The sequence below is a fragment of the Ctenocephalides felis genome, unplaced genomic scaffold (assembly GCF_003426905.1).
Source record: "Ctenocephalides felis isolate EL2017-DRISC unplaced genomic scaffold, ASM342690v1 CF-g0.4_SCAFFOLD_03571, whole genome shotgun sequence".
NCBI lineage: Eukaryota > Metazoa > Arthropoda > Insecta > Siphonaptera > Pulicidae > Ctenocephalides > Ctenocephalides felis.
The window spans coordinates 39,917,643-39,927,918 of record NW_020539725.1 but is presented as its reverse complement, the minus strand read 5'-3'; the positions used below and the strand labels follow the sequence as shown (position 1 = coordinate 39,927,918).

At 30.3% G+C, this 10,276-nt stretch overlaps 2 non-coding genes across 2 annotated transcripts; both read right to left on the bottom strand.

Annotated features, from left to right (window-relative positions):
* Window positions 1-2,274: 2,274 nt before the first annotated feature.
* On the bottom strand, window positions 2,275-2,347 carry Trnav-uac. Its single transcript has one exon. It is a non-coding gene; the product is annotated as a tRNA-Val (tRNA).
* A 2,265-nt stretch (window positions 2,348-4,612) lies between these two features.
* Window positions 4,613-4,685, bottom strand: Trnav-uac. Its single transcript has one exon. It is a non-coding gene; the product is annotated as a tRNA-Val (tRNA).
* Window positions 4,686-10,276: the final 5,591 nt, after the last annotated feature.

Sequence of the window (10,276 nt, the reverse complement as noted above, 5' to 3'; positions counted from 1 at the left end):
TCAATCGAATTCAATCAATTTCAATATATCCAAATCGATATCAGAACGAACTACCTCGATTGGGCCCTGTCGACGCATATCTCGTGCCTCGTATTGTAAGCGTTCCCCGCGAGGCTGCGGCCAAACGATGGAATTCCTGAACGGGTTCATTGCCGTGTCAAACCCGCACGCAGCCCGTACTCGCTAAGCACCCATCAATACTCGACACATCAGAATCGAAAGATATCGATGACGGAATAACCGAATAACGGCACATGTAGGCCAGAACTAATTCTTTATTTAAATTTATAATTGAACAACGCATTAATACAACTATTTACAAACAAGACATCGTGATATTAATGGATTCAAATTTTGTAGTGATGGGATTCCACATACTGTTTTTTCTTCGATCTGCTTAGAAGGCTAATACCCCAGTCAAATTAAGTTTTCAGTTAGGAATAATTCGCATAGAGCTGAAATTTGGTACAGATTTTGGACGTTTTTTATTGACATTTTGGATCAAATCATCTTATACAGATTCATTCGTCATTTGGTAATGGCATATTGTATCATATAATGGTACAGAAATGTATGAAATTAACGACAGTTCATCTTACATCTCATATGTTGACACTCGATATTGGCATATTTATTCAATATTATGATGAAAATTTATTAAATATTATGATTTTGGATTATCATTATACGCCCTGAATTCATATATAGTTAAATATTTCGTTTATTCGCTTTAAAAACAGTAATATATGTGACCCTCCCACACTAGAAAAATGACATAGCTGGCGGGTGTTGCTCAAGAACTAAGGTAATTAGGGGCTGACACTATAGTTTTATACTTGAAAAATTTCATTAAATTTATACTATTTAAACAGAAACCAACAAACTCTTATTTTTTACTTATATTACATATTTGATGACGTTTAAAAGCTGCATTTTATGAAGAATATGAAATTTTCAACTTTTCAAACGGCAATATCTCAGAAACGATGATTCTAACAAAAAAAAATAATGATAAGAATTTAATAGAGAATTTTATAATAAATAAACCTATCTAACATAATTTTTTCAAAAATTTATGGTTTCGGCGAAAAATGGGGAAAACTAGATTTTTGCAATTTCGATCTTGAATAAAAAAAACGCAGATGTCGGATCGATGGGGACTTTTGACATTTCATTTGTAATGGCCTATCTAACATCTGTACTAAATTTCAGCTCTATGCGAATTATTCCTAAGTGACGGCTTCTTTAGCTTTAATTTGACTGGGGTATAAGGCTAATTATCGAACAAGGGTTTATAAATAAGTCGCAAAATAATTGCATTTATTCAAACCAAATGTGGCTCATTAAAAGATTAATATTATTTTATGTTTAATATATTATTTTATGTTTTCTCATCATTTTAAATATTTTAATATTATCATTGCGAAAAACTACTTTGAAAAATTGAACAATTCTGGCAATAATAATATAAATTATTTATATATGTAAATTTTCTTTATTTTGTTTAAAAATTTATTTGCACTCAAACGTCTGTAACGTATTTTTAATACTGGGAAAACGCTTTTCAATTATTTTACTTTTCAATAAAAATGACAAAATACAAGAAAATGAGTGCATAAGACCTCAAAGAGCTTTCCAAAAGAGACCAAGTTGCTTATAGATACTTTGTTACTTTGACCGTAACCTCAAATATATAATTTTAACTTTGAAAATACATCTAATATTTCATATATATCCAATGATGATTCAATCCGGAGATCCGGAAATGCAACCAGTAAATGTACTTATTATAGCAGGTAATCAACAATCGATGTTAACATAGTTAATTAACTGGAACTGAAAGCATTTAATTTGAACGACGAGCTTAATTGTGCTTGTAAAATTTTATACCTCCATGATGTATAAACTGTCGCTTGTAACGTTAATTACGATATCCAATCAGACTAAAAGTTCTTGATCAGGTGGAAATGAACCGGTTGAATTATTTAAATTATAAAATGTTCATAAAACGCATAATAAGACTGTAAAAGAAAGAATGCAAAAAGTACAGCTCAAAGTTTTTATTTTGCGTGGCATAGCAAAATGTAATTATGTGAATCGATTTGGATGGCTCAAAAAATCGTGCTCAAGATTGAGGCGAAAGCAATAGTTTTGAATGCGTAAAATAAGCATTTTATATAAGCACATTAGATTATCAAATGTTTTCTATCGATTTTAATAATATGTATATTTACAAAAATTTCGGTTATTATTTTGGTCAAGGAGGTAAAAACATGATTCCGGCCGGGATCGAACCGGCGGCCTTCTGCGTGTAAAGCAGATGTGATAACCACTACACCACGGAACCTGTGAGAGTTAAAAGAAATGTAACAATTAAACCGAATCGTACTTTCACTAATAGATATTTGTATCTTGTGGAGCGATCATTAAAATATGAGCTTGTTCTATGGGTAGATGATAACTAGTGGGGCGCATGGCATTGTGCCTTAAGGCAAATTGCTGGAACTTCCAGTACCAAAATTTTTTTTTAAAGATTAACATTTTTGTTAACCGCGCCGCCGTCTAACGGATAAGCATTCGTACGGAACCCATAGGAATGTAAACAAAATTTATACTTATTGTTAAAATCTCTATAAAACATCTGATAATTTGATGTGCATATGTCTAATGATCATTTTTGACCGCCAGATGGCAATGCTTTTTGAATTATTCAAATCGCTTAATCCGTGTTCCCGAAATCGTCGACGAAAATTTGTATCCGAACACACGTACACACACGCACACACACGCACATACCCACATACATCCATTTTTTCTAAGGTATGCCAAAATATTCAGAAACCTCTGAAACGTAAAGATATATAAAAATTTTCATTTTCGATTTTTTTGCGATTACTATAACTTACCCTACGGGAAGTTAAAAATGTTATTCATCATTCTTCAGAAAATTTGATTCTGGGCGCGATCGAGTTGCCGTGCTAAGCAGAAGTGATAACCAATAATCTCTGATGAATTATGGAGTTAGAAGCATTCTTTAAAATAAAATAAAAATCAAATATCTTAATTCTTAATTTTCAATAATTTTAGATCTTTAATTATCGTTATGCACAATAAAATCATCGCTTAATGTTAAGTTTTATTAAGAAAATAAATCATTTTATTTTAGTACTTGAGTCAAAAATATTTTGCTTACAATTAATTATCCAAATTTGTGTAACTCAATTTTTTAAAAAATGAATTTGCTGAATCGTAGACTAATTGTTTCTCAATTATTGTAAATAATTAAAAAAAAATGGTAAAAGTAAATGCATTTATGAGAAATGTTGTAACTAGGAGCAATAGAGATGGAGTGTGCTTTATATCCTTCAGAAGTTGATCAACCGTTTTATTATCGCATCTGACGCCGTAGTAAACTATCAATCAATTTATACTAAATTTATTTAATCAGTTCTTCATCCCGGTAACTAAGTAAAGGAGTAAAGCTGTTTTACCCTTTAAAATAAATAAATAAAAAGAAAATTTCAAATAAATATTCGTGCAGAATATAACATTATTATATTCTAATAATTAAAAAAAAGAAGTATTTTTAATAGTTTATTTTTGGGCGATAATATGATATAATTTTAATATTTAAGTTTGAGGACTCCTTGCTTCTACAACCAGTAATTTCATAAGATGATATATAATTCTATTTTGGTGAATGTTATTTAAGAAAAATCATTTGTTTGCATTAAAAATAGCAAATGTTCAATTAAACAGAGCTATTGAAGCAAACTCCTTCGGCTCTCCGTCCAGCGTCCACCGATGGACACCTTGATGAGGCTGCGCATTCCTCGTCGCTGTCTTTACTTCGCTCGTCCGAGCCGTGGTAACCGCATCGCCGCAAAACCGGTTCGTCGGCCAAACGCGAGTTTTAACTATGTTGTGGTGCCGTCAAAGATTTTTTCAATATTTTCCAGATATGATGAATAATCCTTGTCGACGATGAGTGGATCATTTAGGCGTGGTGTTTGTTATGCGTTAATACTGGAATCGGAATGCATTCACTAGATTAGATAAAAAATATTTACAATGATTTCTAAAGAAGTTTTTTTATTCTTTATGAAACGAGGTAGGTGTAAATGGCATCTCATAAAACTCAATATTAATTTAAGCGCTCTTTGGGTATAGTTCAGATTAAAATTTAGTTTGTAGAAAATTTATAGAGGCTTAAAAATACATTTGCGAATTATTTTTATTTGACGATAGACCACATTAGATCTGAATATGAATCCTAAATTTAAAATTCCTGAAATTGAAAGCCAGCGGAGGCATCTAAAAACTTAAAACTTTTAATAATTTTTTGTATTTTGGTTTACTGCACAATAAAAATGTTTATACATACATACGTAAAATAGATTTATTTTCTGACAACATTTCCTATAGCTTTAGATTTTTTTTAACAAAACGTGACAATTGCATATATGTATTTTAATTTGTGGTTCAATTTTGAATTATTAATTGCTTGGATTTAACCATACCGTAATAGTTTAGGGTTTGCTATAAAAGTTCATTTCTTTTTTTCCCACTGAATCTCGGAATAAACTGAAGGTTGTGCCAATTGGCAAAATTTTGATTCCGGCCGGGATCGAACCGGCGGCCTTCTGCGTGTAAAGCAGATGTGATAACCACTACACCACGGAACCTATGTGTTCCAGTTTGAGTTTAATTAATGTGCAAAATACTTTCACTTTAATTTAAAATCTTTGATTTCATAGTAAATGAAATTTCGCTTTATCGATTGATAAATTTCAATAAATTTCCTTTTATCGATTGATGTACCAAATACTAAATAATATATGTCCATTTGTTAAATTTTTGGAACACGTTATTTGAAAAATTTATGAACCAATCAATGTAATTAATTTATAGATGCGTAGAAATATTTCAGTGCGGAACTAATCAACATTAATTTTTGATAATATAGGCAACAAAATAAATACTAATTTTCCTTATTTTGTGAAGATGAGTTCACCTTTATTATAAATACATGCCAAAATTAAATTTTATTTTATTTTTTAAATTGCTATAAATATCATTGACTCCAAATAAGTATTGGTGTGCCGTCAAAATGCTTATTTCAGCATCGTCGAGCAATTATTTTTTTTCTTTTTGTGTCATTGCAAATAAATTGAAATATTTATTAACTTCAGTCAAAACAGTCATAATTGACAGTACAGAAATATGCTCATTATAAATTTCTGTTCATTTTAATCGTATATTTGCCCGAATGCATGCAGTCCTTTAATTAAATGCATATCCAAGCATATCAAACTGACAGGAACAAGTCCCATTCGAGATGTCTTTATTTTGATCAACATCGACCAGTCAATCCTCCTCTTCTTCAATGCTATGTTAAAACGCATCGGTTTATAACACTTTTCTTAAGAGGCCAAAACCATTATTATACAAATTTATAATTTAAATCACGTTCGGGACAGCCAGAAACCTGTTTTGTTAAAGATTTAGACACCTGTTAGTATATGATAATGATTTAGGTTAAAAGAAAAACAGTGTAAGTTATCCTAATCGTTAATTTGTTTTATGAGCGTTAGAAATATTTTGACTATTCTAAAAAGTGCGTTATCACCGTTTACGGCATGTTGGATACAATTTAAACTCATAATAAATTAATGTTTTCTCTCAACTGTTTGGAATTAGCACGAGTTATAACATAATCTCAAAAGGCAACTTTGCAATATTAAAGCTCTGTGCGAACATTTTCCTGACGGATCTTTAAAAATGGGTATTCATTTTTATATTTAAAACTAGTACAAACTTAGAATGATAAAAATGTTACATTCGAAGCTAAATATACTTATAAAGACAATTTGAATTTCGTTGTGAATTTTTTTACACAGAATAATAATAGTTTCCCATTCGTAAATTTTCTATATTATTTTTGCGAAGTTAATAAAACAAGAAGGAGCAGAAGCCTATACTTATAGTTTATTTTGTATAGACGCAAATTATTTTGAAACTATTAAGTAATTAATAATCACTGATTATATTATTATATTTTAGTATGTTTTCAAAAGAGCGGAAAAGGTCCACCACCGATATCTCAAAAACAAGTAAAGTTAAGAATTTTTTAACAATAATATTTTAAAGTAGAGATCCATAAAAAAGGTATTTTCTTTCGATGTTAGCACTTAATAGTTTTTTTTTTGGTTCTAAGCATTTTTTTTAACTAAAATATTATTAACTTTCCGTAGGACAAGTTATGGTAATCGCAAAAAATCGAAAATGAAAATTTTTATATATCTTTACGTTTCAAAGGTTTCTGAATATTTTGGCATACCTTAGAAAAAATGGATGTATGTGTGTGTGTGTATGAGCGCGTGTGTGTGTGTGTGCTGATACAAATTTTCGTCGACGATTTTGGGAACGCCGATCAACCGATTTGAATAATTCAAAAAACATTCGATTTGTATTGATAAGGAGACGTGCTGACTCGTTTTTGGCGAAGGCTCATCTAGCCGTTCAGAAGATACGGGGCAAAAAATGCCAAAAATGGTAACTCAGTTTTTAAGAGAACGGAGCGCCCGATTTTAATAATTCAAAAAACATTTGAATTTTGACTTGTATTGACAAGATGCACTTACGCGCTTTGTCATTCTGTCTCTATGTAGTTCAAGCAGTACGATTGCTTTGAAGTTGTTCAGAATTTCCAAAATATGTCAAAATGAAGAAAAAAACATTTTTTGTTTTAAAAAGAAAGTATTTTTTTGTCAAATTTATAGTTTCTCAAAAATCTAATTTTTTCGAAGTAAAATTTTTTCAAAAATGTTAATCGTTTTTAAAAAAATAATAATTTTTGGTACGGGAAGTTCCTGCAATTTGCCTTAAGGCACGGTGCCATGCGCCCCACTAGTTTAATGTTTTATAACATGTTTTATCAATTTTAGGTTAGATTCAACAGTTTTTCTATATAACCTTTATAAAAGCGAACGAATGAGTAGGGTAAAAAGGACCAATGTATCTTTCACAATATATTTACTCAAAGTCAAATTGAAACTTTGTGCCCCACCCTATTCTATTCGTGTTGTTAATCTCCAGGGCAAATTTGCAATAAGGCTAAATGTCACTTAGATTTTATTCCTTTTTCGTTTTCCAACGCCAATCTCGAACTCTTTCCACGCTTCGCTCGCAAAGCTCTATCTGACTGATTAATCAGCTGATTCTACGCATAGTTAGCCCGTGAGAAAGCTCGTACGCTATACATCATTCGACATCAATTGCCGCGACGGACGTAACGCGCGAGGCAAATGTATGCAAAGCATTTGCAAAGCTCTCGTCCGAGCTAATTTTTTCCACGGCTGAGATTTTAGTCCCGAGATTCAAGCCTTTAGTGTCAATAAGGAGTACGCATTATAAGGCATTATGCAGATATTTAATGCTAATGAGAAGCAATCGCGATTGTCTGTACATGTTGTTTTATATGAACTCGAAACAGTTGTTCAAAGCATTCAGATCGAGTTGTAAATATTGCTGCAGAAAATTATTCTGAATACTTGTGTCTTTACAAAATGAATATAATCAATAAAGCTCTTATTAACTTCCCGAAGGAAAAGTTTATGTTTTCATCAAAAAATCCGATTCTCTAATTTTATGTTTTCTTGACGTTTCAAGCCATTCTGAATCGTATGAGACCAAATTTGGAAAAAGTATGTGTGTGTGTGTGCGTGCATGTGAACAGATTTTTTGCCGTAAAAACCGATTTAAAAAATTTAAAAGCCATTCGATGTATCTCGATGAGGACTAGCGTTTCTGAGTTTTGTGAGACGATCTGCCGAGCCGTTTCTTTGTAATTTAAAAAAGAGTGTTAAACTTTTCGTCTACCAAATCGATTTTAGAAAATCAAAAGCTGTTCGAAAGGTATTTGTTGGGAATAATACTGATTAGTTTTAGGTGAAAATCTACCGAGCCGTTTTCTTGTAATTAACTGTTGAAAAAAAAATTTAAGCCGATTTTTATGAAACTTTCTTTGGCGATGTATATCATGGTCTTAAAGAACTTACTTTAATTTTAAAAATTCATCAAAGTTTGAGAAAATGAGTAGTTTTGTTGACGTTTGTTAAAATTAAAATTAGATGATTTACTTGGTATAACGATTACTCGGTTTTAATGAATATACTAAACCATTAATCTCCTACGAAAACTGGTTCAATTATAAAAATTATTGATTTGTAAAAATTTGTTTTTAGAAAATACTCCGAGTTAACGTGTTCGTTCGTTTTTAATTATGTGTAATAAATCCTCTCGGAACACTTCTAATCACTCATAAATTAATTTGTTTATTATTGATTAAGTCGATTATTTACACATATCGGGAAGTTCATGTAACTTGCCTCAAGGCTAAATACCAATACCATCTAGTTTTTTTAGCTTTTAGTTATATATTATTCTTTATAACATATTGATGAACTTACTTGTTTGTATAAAAATCTAAAAATTGATTATATATTTTATATATTTGAAAACTTTATAAAAATTTATATAGTTTGAAAATGAAAATCTACTACAAACTTCTTTTTCCATAAAAGGCATTCATTTTTGTGGTTATTATATATAAACATTATCTACTAGCCCTTCATTATTGAAACTGTTTTTTGTCAATTACCAACATCCTGAAAATCTCAATTTATTTTCATATTATTAGCTGATACGAAATTTTTATAGATCCGAGTATTAGGATTTTTATTTTTAAAATTAAATCTTATTGCGCTTAGTATTAATTACGAAGGATATGTTAAAATAAAAATTTGATGAAAGCAATTAAATGAATTTTATATATAGTCGTACCATAGATAAGGAAAACTCGTACGAATCTTTGAAAAGAGCGTATTGTTCTTGTAATGTTAAGGGTAAATCCTAAAAGTCATTTTAAATTATAACAAATCGATACCGGTATTAAATAATAGATTACATTAATAAGTTGAGCATTTTATCGGTTGTCTTTTCATTTTTAATGTGTATTAGTCAATGCACTCAAAAGCACGAACTTTTATTGGATTAGGTACTTTCTGGGAAACAATCAAGTTTTGAAACGTAAATCTAAATCTGATGTAGCAACATATCAATATTCTTTATGAAAAACACCCAGACTTTCTATAATGATTCATTAACTCAAAGATTAATTAAGCCTCTATATTGTTGACGCAGAAAACAATCAAAACTTTCGATGGTGATTCATTAATACAAAGCTCTGCAAGAAACACTAAAGCTCAAAACAAAACGTAATATTTTTACCATAAACAATAGCTTATGGATATTTCAATGATTCTATTATTTATATCAATATCGTTTCGATGCAATAAATTTAACATAAATCGTTCTCGAGGGAGGATATTCAACTCTAGTACGTGGTCTAGAAGCATGCGAATGTTAGTCGAAACAAAAGGTTTGAGATTTGATTTATGCCATAATATAAATTAAGATTTATAGACAAGCGTAAGGCATTTGTTTCACAATAATACATACGTCGATAATAATAGCTGCGAATGAAATAAAATTAAATATTATAAAGGCGAGGCGCGCACTCAGGGTAGTGATAGTCGAACAATTACTGACAAAATCGTCCTATTTTAATAAGACTAATAAAGGAGAATATATAGATATTTTTTACTATTTTTTAATGTATGATGACATGTTTGCCATTTCTATTGAAAATTTTTATATATTCTCATTGGTGATAAACATGATCTGATATCTTATCATGATCAGTATCTTAAATCTCAGGCTCATTTTTATATATTATAGCTAGGTTGTCATTCTATACTCAAAATCAATTTAGTTAGTCGACTTATACTATTTGTAATTTTGCTGATAATTGAGACAGCTCGGCATGTAAATAATAATTTGAAGAGAGTTATCTCTTTTTCCTCTTGCTCATTTTTTATAATATCGGACTGTTATACATCAGATAAAACATCAGTTGAGATGAATTCCGAGCTAATGCTAGCAATATAAGAACATTCGATATCTCTCTGATAACAGGTTGCTTATTGATGGATGCTTTTAGCAAAGTATTTACAAGTTACAAGTTACATTCTGCGTACTAGTATACACGTACTCAAAACAATAATTTACGCAAAGCCAATTTAGCAGATACAGGAAAAGGAAATCTGTACTAAGATTTATTATCCACACGGGTTTGATTCGAGAATAGTACATGTTGCAATATGGTTTATATGCAATTAAGATATTGCATATGCATTTTAGATAATACTAATAT